The sequence below is a fragment of the Pseudopipra pipra genome, chromosome 10 (assembly GCF_036250125.1).
Source record: "Pseudopipra pipra isolate bDixPip1 chromosome 10, bDixPip1.hap1, whole genome shotgun sequence".
NCBI classification, from domain to species: domain Eukaryota; kingdom Metazoa; phylum Chordata; class Aves; order Passeriformes; family Pipridae; genus Pseudopipra; species Pseudopipra pipra.
This window is the reverse complement of record NC_087558.1, coordinates 14867305-14880186: the sequence shown is the minus strand read 5'-3', so window position 1 is coordinate 14880186 and position 12882 is coordinate 14867305. Positions and strand designations below refer to the sequence as shown.

The window sequence follows — 12882 nt, the reverse complement described above, 5'->3', positions numbered from 1 at the left end:
CTGAATCCTCACATGCAAGCTAAAATGGGAAAACCTACCAGTTCTAAAAGAATCTACTCTTAATTTAAAGCTGCAGGGGACATAATTAGAATGTAAGAAAACCTGCTAAGTGAAGATGTACAACACACCCCGTATCCTCAGTACAGACAGCCCCATCTGCCTGAGGATTTTATCAGCAGTTGTATTTTTTCAGTTTTGCTGTTCATTGCATTATCACTGCTGAATCTTACTAAGGGACTAAGGGTCTTTATTATGTTAAAGGTTTTAAAAGCGTAATTCCTGATTTAAAGTGTTTGTGCAGTTATGTTGTGTAGCATGAAAGAGACTTGTAATTTAAATCTTTTCTGCAAAATATGTTTTCTAGTCTGCAGAGCATTTTTCATCTCGTAGTCCAACTCTCTAAAGAATCCTACTTTATCTAGATGTGATTATCTTGTAGCTGGAAGCCAGTTGAACATAGTTACAGATTGTAATCATGCAAGCAAAAGATGAAAAAATATTTCTTCCTTTACATTTCTTCCTTTTCTCAAGGAATAGCAACATTAATAAGCCAAGAATATATATGAAGTAACCTAGTGATTGACGGATACCATAATAGAAACAAAAAGTCACTTATCCGAATTTAAAATACATGATGAAAAATATAAATAGTAGAGATAAAAATTAAATACCCACTCCTTTATTTTTATCTTTCTCTTTCTACTATATCAATATATTTTTATAACCTTTTCCTATACAATGAAATGCTTCACATGAAATGTCCTGGCTGCAGTGATCCATTATTTCAGAGTGTTCTATGTAGTATTACATTCTTCTTTTAGTCGTCTTTTAAATCAGTTTTGTCACTAGGAAGGGTAATATCATGGGTTTTTCTTCAAAAACTCATTTGCCAACTAATCAAAGCAGGAGAAAACCTCAGTGAAGTTTGTCAGGTAAGAATAAAGTGATAGTGAAGTTACCTTAAGTTATTCTATATAAATCACAGAAGAAGAAAAACCCTCTGGCCATAGAAATAACTGAGAGATCAGAAAAGAACCTGGCTTTAAAAACCCACTGCTTACCCAGTCACCTGGGGTACAGTGACTGCCCAGGAGCTGAACATTAGAACTACACACAAAGCTTGAGCATCAGTGGATCTGACAAACAGCTCCAGGGAGCACAGCTGGGCTCCTGGGAGGGCACGGGGTGAGGTGCAAAGTGCTTTTGCTTGGCATTTCCCACTGAGCAATGGAAAAGATCTGCCACCAACGTTTTGTTAGTAGTCACAGATTATCTTTTTGCTTCTTCAATCAGAAGTTGTGATGGGAAGGGTAAATGGAGAGAAACACGTTTTACACCTCAGAGATATGATGTATGTGGGTGTGAGTAAGAAAGGCTGTGTTCTGGTAACCATGGGTCTGTAGGTAGCTTGACTTGTTAGATAGTCCTGTGGTACTGGAGTTTTGGGAAAGTGATGGCTGTTCAGTTATTCAGTCAAGAAAACAGGTACTGAATGTAAATAAAAAAAATCCAGCCCAGGTTTCTGTATCAGTTAATTTGGGGGCCACTGGTAACAGAAACAGTGAAGAGATCTGAAACAGGCTTCAAAATATTTATCTTAAGTTCTATAACCCATCTTCATTGGTACAGAACCACAGTGAGTGCCTGTCCTTACTGAAACACATGCACACGTGTCCAGTGCTGACTTCAGCACAGTGCACGTCTGCAAGATGCTGCTCTGTCAGTCCCGTGTCAGCCAAGCAAGGGCAGAGGTTACAGCACTCACTGGATCCTCACCCCTTGCTGTATCTCTGCCCCAGCTCAAGGCTGCCATGCCCAAGTAACCCACGTAATTTCACTTTAGGAAAGACCAACCATATTTGTGCTTGATGTTTTAGGATGGACTTGAATGAGACTATGCAGAATGCTCCAGTGCCTGAGCCTTTGCTTAATTAAAAACAACTTCCTATGGATTTGTGCTCATGAAAGTAAAGAATTGCTACATGTTGGTATGAATTTTATTTTGGTTAGTCTTCTGTAGTACATTCAACCATGGGAAATATCTATTAAAATATAGAGGTGAAAAACGCTTTATCCAGCTTCAAAATTTCAAAATGCAATTGTAGATTTTGCTGATAAATGCTAACAGTGTAGCTAAACTAAGTGAAGAGTGGAAAAAAGGGAGTCAGGTGTAAACATACATGAGTTGAAAACTTAGTTGAGATCACCAATCATTGCTGGAAACTGTCAGTAAATGGTATTTCATGGGGTTTTTTGGGTTTCAAAAAAGTCTCAAATGATATTTCATGTTTGTTTTGGTTTGTTTTTAAAATTTCAAATCTCTTTTTTTCAGACTGACTTTCAGATAGCCTTTACTGTACTGTAGTTTTACAACATTTTGCATTGAAGACATACAAACCAATTTGGCACCTCTCACAACTGCACAGTATTATTTAATGTGTTTTTAATATTTCTCTAATTAGTACAACACAGCTTTGGGATCCCTGTGTTCCTGATCTCCATTTAAATTAGAGCCATTATGCTTTATATACGTACAAACCTGAACCTCTGCAATGAAAAAGCTGTACTTGCTGTTTGAGTTGTGAGTAAAATCTAATAATTACTTGGGCAAATGAGCCATGAAACACTGTCAACTGTACTGTGTCCAAATCATAGTGCCACTTAATATTTTATTGCACTGCAAGATTCAAACATTACCTCAAGATTTACTTTACTCAGTCTTATAAATTGAGAGAACCTCTAAGAGATAATGAATTACTGACAGTCTTACACATATATTTTGAGACAGGTATTCTCCTGATGGTAAAAACAGAATTTAAAATAATCAGACATAAGATTTTCCAGATACAATAATGATGATTGTTTTAGAAATTCCTAAACCACTGTTGTACAGAAGGTAGTGGAATTCTAAGAAAAATATTAGTGACACCAAGAGGCTTTCATTATGAAAAAAGAAGGACTGAAAATACCCAGGTTGGAGAAGGAAAATAACACAGTGTCTGTATTATCTACAGGAGTTACAAACATTGTAATTAAATGTCAATAACTCTGAGTTCTCAGATTACGCAGCTGTTGTCACATACAGGGATTAAAACACAGAGTGTCGGGTAAATTGGCTTCACTAGTTAATTGTCTCATTCAGCCACCAGTGAATTCACTTCACCAATGAGGTATTTCAGTGATTATCATAATTCTAGCAATCATAATGTGCAAGGTTCTTTCTTTACCTAAAAGAAGTCAATATCCTGAAGAATTTAATCTGGTCTAAATATTAAAAGGTTTTTTAAGTTCAAGAAAACCTGTTGCAGCCCATTATAAAATTGCCTTCAATAAGAGAATTTTATCTAGTTCTCAGCTGAGCGGGTACTTTTTATCCTGAAGTGTGAAGACCCCTAATCCCATCTCATTATCCATATAAATGTCTGACATTATGAAAGACTTTGCTAAACCCATGGCTTTAACCACATCTGATAGCATTGTCACAGATTAGCTGTGGACTAAGAACAACACTTTGTTTTCTTCACCTTTGAAGCTTCAAAAGCGCCAGCCTTTAATATCACTGAATATCACCTCATTATTATATGGACAGAAGGATATATGAGGATCATTTTGTCTTTTCAACCTCAAGAACATTCCAGGTGTCATAAAAACTTCTATGTGAGTTTTCTTCAGAATTCCATGAAGCAGCAAAATCCTACTTTCAGAAATAGTGTTCAGGACAGTTGAGCATGTTAGGATAAAAGACCTGTCTATGGAAAGACTTCAAACCTCACAGATCTGAGGGATTAAAAGGAAAAAAAAGTCTGATTCAGCAGAAATTCAGAAGAGAACTATTTTGAGTCAAGAAAGCAAGAACCAATAATGTTTTGAACTCCCTCTCCAAGTACAGAAACATTGCTGGATAGTAACCTGCCATCAATCTATGTGGAAGACAGACTCATGCTTCTGGTTATTATTTGTGCTGAACTAACTCATGAACAATTCAGCTAGTATCTAAATTTCAGAACAATCCCCCCCGTGAGATTCTGAAACAGCAATATTTTTGCTCCTCATTTGAAAATACAGTGTAAATATTGAATTTAACATATTTTCTTTTACTATTTCATATCAAAATACATAAACCCCATGATCTTATTTGCAAGGAACTGCTACAGCAGGTCTTCACTGGAGCACCTGATGTTCCCTTTAAATGAGCTTGTATTACCATTAAAAGGTAATTATGATCAGTTTGTGATTTCAGAATAATGTAAATTAAATTAGAGAATAACCTGATGTAAAATAGGGCATGAAATGAAATATAGAGAAACATGTTTGAAACTGTTTTAGAATTTTTATTGGATTAGCTCAGTCAAATAGTGTGTAGACAAGAAAAGAAACCCATCCAACCTTTAAAAACATATTAAGTTTGGGTTTTTTTTTTAAACAGCATCCTTGCTATGGCAAATGGGGATGAAGAAGAAGAATGATAAAATTCCTTGTGTCCAGGTTAGCTCCTGTTACTGGGGATATAAGAGTATTATTGTGTAATGATGCTCATTGATCAAGTGAAAATTGAGGTTTTTTTGTTGGAAAAAAATAATTAACAGAAGGACAGGTATGCAGATAGGTCTAAAGTGACATGAAAATACTGTGATAAACTTTCAGAAATAGGAACCTTCTAGGCCAATAAATAACTTCTCAGGGTGAAAGTATTTGTGGTGATATGATTCAGAATGAATCAGCAGGACATGAGCTTCAAAACAACCTGTGGCAAGCAGGTTATCTCTTTCTTATACAGTTATTCTTAATTGATGTGCTAAATAGAAGTGATTTTTAATACATTAAATATAGCAGCGGGGTCCCAGAGAGGCCCACTATTGTGCTTCTTTATTTTTATTTTAAAACCCTCTTATTTAATAGGTTTGTGGCTTCTGAAGTTGTAATAACGTTTGACAAGTATCAGTGTGCTGTAGAGGAGTCTGCAGTTACCAGTCTGCCCTCTTGTGAGAGTTGCATCTTCCCCACCAGACTATGTTACTGTATCACACGATTGCAGAGTCAGTAGGAACAGAAATACTTAATTCAGCTTTTTCACACAGTGGTGTTGGTTCTGCTCCATTGAACATAGCTATTTCTTCATTGTAGCTTTCTTGTTTTTTTATACAATATGCATCAAATGTGTGTCTGTTAAAAGAGTTCTTTACTTATGGCTAATTGTGATGATGAGAATGTTGTGCAGATTTTACTTTTGTTGTGCAGATTTGAGTTTTCTATCTCTGATGCCTCAAAACACCTCTGGCAAAGACAGCACAGTTGGTTACTATACCTGAGCAGCACTGGGAATGGGGAAAGAGTGAATTTGGGCACAAGATACAAGTGGGACGACTTGTGTTTCTTTGTTCCCTCTCTATTCCAGTCCCTGCTCCTCAGGAAGCCTCAGGGTGTGGTTTTATGCCAGTGACTGGCCCAAAAGGTCAATGAAAATCTCCTGTCCCCACTACCAAGAAGGCACTAGATATTCTGAGTACATCATGCTGCTTTCTGTCAGATCTGGACATACCAGTGAGATCCTCACAGGCTTTAACCCTGTAAAAAGCCCTACGTAGAATTCTTCTTTTTTTTTCTTCTTTTGTTCTAGTTCTCACTGCAGAAAGCCCAAACACACAGCAGTATGGATATGTTCTGTGGCTCTATCCTAAGCCCACACTCCTCACTGACAACAGCCAAGGACAGGTCCCATTTAAGCTTAGGAAGTGCCAGGAAATTTGGTTAGTTATTGCTGGTAGAAGGCAGAGTGTAGCAGCTATTTGTTACTCCTTCTGGGGTTTAGGCCATAAACCTATAGGATTCTGTAGGATATATGATTGAACCTCCAGCATAAATCTATGGATGTATCAAGATCTTCTTCAGTCCCTGCCCAGATTTTCATTTCCTTTCCCCTGAGGGCAGAACAACCTTCTAAACAAACGTATTTTATTTTTCTAGCACTAGGATCTGATGAAGAAGACTTACATAGGCACAAGTTGGGTGTATAAAAGACAGTTCTACCACAGCATTTCTGAACAGTTTATGGAAGTAGGACCCCTAGGACAGATTGATTCAGTGCATCTCATGAAGGGCACTTCTCTAAAGGTTAAGGATTGCACATGCCCAGTTACAGGACATGCTGTTCCCATTACAGGGTCTTTCATAATTGTTGTGTCTTGTTTAGCAAATAAAATTTCTAATTCTACAGGATGAGGTTTTGCAATCTTTAAAATCTAAAGCTAGTACTGTAGATTTAGTTGAAATGATTAAGTGGAAAATGGCCCTAAGTGTTTCCTGGGTGAGTTGAATGAATTGATGAAATGGAAATGCTGTTGTGAGATTTTGGCTGCTTTCTCAGGGAAAATTTACTTTGTAAATACATGAAATATGAATGATTTTGGTGAGAAAAGATTGAGATATTTGTGTGAAAGATTTCAACTTTGGAACAGCTCTAACATAGTGAGAGAGGATTACAGGGAATATAATTCTTAAATGTGTATGTAAAAACAGCAAACCACGAGACAAATAATTTTTGTCTAACTCACGTGCATTACATATCAAATTAAATAGAAGCGTGAATAAGGCAAGCATGTGGGATCTGGCTGAAAATAGCACTAAAAACTGTTATGTCTCCTTTTCTTCACTTGCTCAGCTTGAATATCACTCCCAGCACTGACTCCTCTCGATAGGGTGTAAATGCAGAATAACTGCACGAGTGACTTTGGTCTTACATTGTTACTCACTGGGCATGACTGTCAGTCCCTTGTCACGTTTTGTAGTCTTATTGATCTTTCAGTATTTGAAGAGCTTGGAGAAAGAGTGGCTTTTTCTTTTCTAGGCATGAAGAATTCTGTCAGATGAATCATATAAACATTTGCTTTTTGATAAACCAAATCCATGAGATACAAGGCTTTGTAAGACGCAGTATTTACTAACATAAATTAACTGATAATAAAAAAGAAGAAAGTAAAGTCAACTTCCTCTGTAAGAACAAGCTGATTATTTCATTGCAAGTAACACTTTTTGTTCATTTTTTCTTCCTCCAAAGTCTATGACAGCTGATTGAATGACACTTTTCCTTTGCATGGTACATTAGGGCTCCTGCAGCTGAACCATGGGATATCAAGGTGTGAGCAGGGGTGGAACTGAGGAGTAGTGAGTGATCTGTCCTCACCACTTGCATGTCTATTGCTCACACAGTTTGACAGTTGCCAGCTCTGTGCTATTCCAGCCACCTCCTTTTCCTGCAGGGATCTTTAACCTGGCCAGGTTACAACACTTCTGTGCCTGGTGATGGAAACAACGTGGCTATATCAGACCTGGGAACTGTGCACTAAGCTTAAACTGACCTTAAATTTACAGGGTTTGTGGAGGCAGAACAAAGCTGCTGATTAGTAGAAAAGCAGGTGCAAGTCCTCCAGATTCAGGGTAAATTTACAAATGCATGTCACCTGCGCAGTTACCTTTGCATCAGAATGTAGCAGTCACTCGATAGTGCTTATCACTGTGATAAAGCGTGTACAGCAGGGAATGAGAAACACAGCCTGCAGGCACCACTGCTGGGGAAGGATGGGGGAGAGAAACGCAGTGTGATTGTTATGGCTAAAGCCAGTACAGACATTGGGCAAATGTCACTATTCCTGTAAAAGTGTGCAATGGGATCTTTATACACCCATTATTCAGAGTTTTACAGTTCTAGAAACACAGATACCATTGCATGTTATGCTAGGCAGAATTCTACCAGAGGTGAAAGATCATTTACTGAACCACTGACAGACACTGCTGTATTGTTTCTTACACACCAGTGTTGGCTTCAAAAATTTTCACCACAGCCCTCTAGTGATGTGGGCCAGGACATGGATGGAGTAAAGTGGCTTTGCAGTAATGCACTGCAATCAGACAGAAATTTGACAAGAGGCTGGAAAATATTTTTCCAGCAATAGGACTGATTAGGCATTCACAGCTAGAGCTGAAGCACTGTAGAAATGCAAATAGATTTGTTCTCTATAATGGCAGCGATTACTGCTTTGCTTCATCCTATAGCTGGATCAAAACAGAGAGAAAAGGACTGACATTTCTGTGCAGTAGTATTTCTCCTTCATTCTTTCCATACTCCTAGATTTTTAGGTATACTGGACAAAGTACCCAAGAATGCACTGCAGAGTAGCCTTTTAGGGATGGAATAATGAGCTCTACAGTCTAATAGCTCTTTTATTGCTCTAATTTCTGTGCCTCTGTGATTGACTCCTTCATTTCATCACTTCAAAGATCAGAGAAAGATTATATTCCAAAATGAGCAAGGCTGAAGAACATTCCCTTCTTGGGAGGACACTGATTCAAATTAACTGATTCTACATCAGTGAGCATTGCTCACTATGAACTATGGTAACTTTTGAGTTTGATTTTATGCAACAGCTGTAGCCAAATTTGTTTAACACTGTATTGGGTTTGCACGGCAGTTTTGGTAGTGGGGGAGGCTAGAGGGGTGGCTTCTCTGAGAAGCTGCCAGAAGCTTCCCCTGTGTCTGATGGAGCCAATGCCAGCTGGTCCCAAGATGGACCAGCCACTGGCCAAGGCTGAGCTCATGCAATGGTGGCAGCGACTCTGGGATAAGGTACTTCAGAGGTGGAAAAAAACCTCTGCAGATGGAGACAGGAGTGAGGATATGTGAGACAAACAGCCCTGCAGACACCAGGGTCAATGGAAGAGGGGAATGAGGTGCTTCAGGTGCCAGAGCAGAGATTCCCCTGCAGCCCGTGGTCAGACCATGGAGAGGCAGCTGTGCCTCTGCAGCCCATACAGGTCCATGTTGGAGCAGAGATCCACCTGCAGACCCTGGAGGACCTCATGTCAGAGCAGGTGGATGCCCAAGGATGCTGTGACCCCTTGGGAAGTGCGTGCTGAAGCAGGGCAAGGGTGTGGGGAGTCCTCCCCCTGAGGAGGAGGGAGCAGCAGAGATTAGGTGTGATGGACTGACCACAATCCCCATTCCCCACCCCCCTGTGCAGCCAAGGGAAGGAGGGAGAGAACTCATGAGTAGTTAAGCCAGGGAAGAAGAGAAGGGTTTAATTTTTCATTATCCTACTCTGATTTGATTGGTAATAAATTAAGCTAATTTCCTCAAGTTGTGTCTATTTTGCTCATGACAGCAATTGGTGAGTGATCTCTTCTTACCCTTATCTTGACCCGAGAGCCTTTAATTGTATTTTCTCTCCCCTGTCCAGCTGAGCAGGGCAGAGACAGAGTGGCTTTGGTGGGCACCTGGCATCCAGCCAGGGTCAACCCACCATAGAAACATTTTCACACAGTGTCTATTCAGGCCTCACTGTAATCTGTAAATTGCAGAAATATTTTTTCCCCTTTAATCTCATACAGAAAACTGATTACTCAAAATATTTGCCAGCAGCAGTTTGTTCAATAGGTTGAACCACAGGTCATCAGATACTGTGCATGTCACATTACAGAAGCCTTTCTCCTTTCTTAATTCAGCCTGGGCCTCCACATATGGAAAAAAATTTCGAGACTATTCACAAAAGTAACAAGTGCTTCAGAAATAAGTTAACATTATTGTTTTAGGCTGCCTGTTGGTATAGCTCCAAGTAATTAAGTTAATAAGTACTTCTAGAATTTCTTGACAAAATTTTAAAAACTGGCCTTAAGATCTCTATTTCCTTCAGTTTGGAGTTCTTGCTGTGTTAACTTTATATTATACTTTCTATATTACATTTCAGGGTTTTTTACATACGCAGCTTTCTTTTTCTCACTGCAGTCTCTCGTGTACAATAATCATGGGTCTATGGGAGCACTGAAAGAGGTGTTACAGAATTGCTCACACTTCCCAAACTGAAGGCACCAGTTGCTTGGGCTGTACAGGGAGACAATGATGCCAATGTTTTCTCTAGTAACTGAATGTACAGGGAAAGCCAAATGGAATACGAGAGACAAGACAGAGGAGTGCAGCAGAGCAGCTGAGCAATAGCACGAGCAACAGGGGCTCAGGGAATACAACTCGATCCCACAGTCAGTGTGGGGCAGCCCCAGCATGGGCAGTGCCTGTGGGATCCAGGTCTGGCCACAGACCTTGGGGGAGCCCCTGGCACCCCGACCCCATGTGGCTGTGCTTTGACAGCCCTGCAGCTGGGATAAGACAGGATCTCCAAAGGAGGGGCAGGATCCTGAACCAAAGCTTCTGGTCTGTCACCACCATGCAGCAGCATATGACTTGACTCGGCATATGGAGTCCCCTAGGATGGATTCTTCCCAATTTTCCTGCTCTTCCCCATCTTGTTGCAACTTGAGCCTGAAGAATACTTGTGCCTTGTTTGTCCTAGAAAGACTGTTTGTACCTGCTTTTGCTGATTGAAAATATTCAATCTCAAATTAATTTTAGAGTGTTAGAACTTCTAAAGGATAAAAAAACTGATCCTGGAGCTCCATTTACATTCACCAAAGCCTGAGTCTATTCAGTAGCATAGAAAGCAGAACTGCCTGCAACACCTCGCCAGGAGAAAAAGCACAGATGAAAGGAGGAATCACAGCACTAAGGATTTTACATTTCCATTGCACTTTGATGTTCAGCTCTCGCTCCCCTCCCTCCCTGAAGCAAGCTAACACCATGGTGTGTGACTACATGCTTCTAAGTGGTTGAATCTGCCTCCAGGCACTCTCCTCCTAGTCTTCCTTGCTACATTTGAAAGATCATCTGCCTCCCCAGCATCTGCTCATGACTGATGACGATCAATGCTAAAGGGAGAGAAAGGGCATCCCAATGGCAATTTTATCCACTGGAAATCGTACACAAGGCTTTCAAAATGGGCCAGCAAGAGGAAATTAAGAATAGGTTAGACTGTAATGATCAAACAGATCAAAGAAGTGAGAGAAACAGGGGAAAGCAACTCAGACATCTTTTTAGAGGCAGAAAGCCCTGCAGGAAAGGAAGTATGAAGGCACAAATATCTCAGCACAGCATCTTGGCACTGCACTGTTACAATTCCCTTGAGACAACACAGCTTATATAGTATCACTATGGAAAGAAGAAAGTATTCCAGTAGGGATATTTGCTGAATAATACAGCAGTGTTTCCATCCCCAACATGTTAAAAACCCACTAAGAGATATATAATAATTTCTTAAACAAGATTTTTATTAAATGACATAGTTTGTATTCTTTCGATTGTTCAGCTTTTAGTTTGCATCTGGATCATGTTTTCCGTTTTTTGTCATTATGAGACTAAAAAATTAATTGAAGATGATGTTTTTGTACAACAAGAATATCCTCAAGAGTAGCACTGTAATTAAATTATCAAAGATAACAAGGTTTGCAAATAAACCCAGGTTTGATAACACAGAGGTTTGGCACTCCTCTGAAAAGTGCTGCCAGGCTCCATCCATCTGTCCTGACTGTTATGGAAGGTTTTTGTCCTTGTAACACAATGGGGGTAGTTCTTGCTGAAAAGAGATACGTAGGCAGCTTGAATAATTAATTCTTTCAAAGCAGAAGCCACACAGGGGCCAGTACCTAATGAATAGAGGAAGAACATGGAGGAGAAAGAGTTTTGAACAGTGTGGCTAAGGACACCTTGTTTACAGCCCATGACAAACTCTCCTCAAGGTGTGACATTTCTTTCTCCTTGGCAGAAAAGCCCTTCCTGAGGCTCTGTAATCAGGTGGAATATTGTCTGAGAAGCTTCGTGGAACTGTTTGTCCCTCCTAAAGCATTTGTGGGCAATTATTGGGAAACGTGTTAAACTCCTACCAATGTACTCTACTGATGTGGAAGCAGTCTGCCTGGATGCTCCACAGCTTTCCCAGGTCAACTTAATGGAAAACCAGCCTGCTTTAAACAACCTATGGGAAAAATTGAGACACAGTTGAGAAGTAATGTTGCTCCTTTGCTCCATGCATCACACATGTTACTGGCCAGACTGTGGTGAGAGGGACACTGTGGGAGTGCTTGGGGACACTTGTGTCAGACTAATTCCTAATTATATAAATTTCTTGTCATAGTGGAGTACCTGAACAGGATCACCTACTGCCTGTCTGAGAACAACTGCTATTGCCCTATAGCACTGTGAGTACATTGCAAGTCACTATGTCATTGATTAATGTTTTTCAATTTTATATATCTATATCTGTCTATATCTATATATATCTCATCCTTGCCATACAGAAAAACTATACAGAACATCCACACCCCTGAAGAGACAGTTTTGGGGGAGAGGAAGTTACTTTATGTTACTTTATGTGTCTTGGCTCACTGGGAAAACACAGCAAAATTTATGTGCTTACAATTATCATTAGATATTCATTTTTGGCAGGTTTAGCTACTACTTTCACTTCCCATTTATTTTTAAGTGAGTTGTGTGTTTGTGAATGCACGAGTTTGATGGCTCCAAAGACAGAGAGCATCTGTTTGCCTATAAAGGAAATATATTTACAACATTCACTTCCACAAACTGCTCCCAAAAGAGCGCTTCAGTTGCACACTTGAGGGCTAACAAGGGGATCAGTAATGTAAAACCCCCGTCATCTTGCCAAGATTACTAATGAGGCTGCAATTTGCCAGTGAGAGGTTGCAACTGTAATGGGTTTTGCAGTCTATTCCTTTTACTAGGAGGGCATTTTAACAACTAGTTCAGGCTCCTGAGTCACTTCCAGTCTTGCAAGTGTTCCCACAACTGTGCAATTTTGTTAGCAATGACCTCAAATCATTGTGTCACAACTCCAGTAACTAAGTCCATACTTAGAAAACTAGGTGAAAACATTTGAAAATCAGGCTGATTGTTAAGACTCGGACATTTAGACAGATTGCACTACAATTTTAGCTAAAAGACTCCCTCTTATCCCCCAAGACACCCCTAGTTTTCATCAGAATTGT

The 12882-nt window shown here is 39.7% G+C and overlaps 1 protein-coding gene across 2 annotated transcripts in view; it reads right to left on the bottom strand.

Moving 5' to 3' along the window:
- The window catches only part of SLC9A9 (solute carrier family 9 member A9), a 181823-nt gene that overhangs the window by 143964 nt on the left and 24977 nt on the right, over window positions 1–12882 (bottom strand). The gene's annotated exons all lie outside the window — the stretch shown is intronic.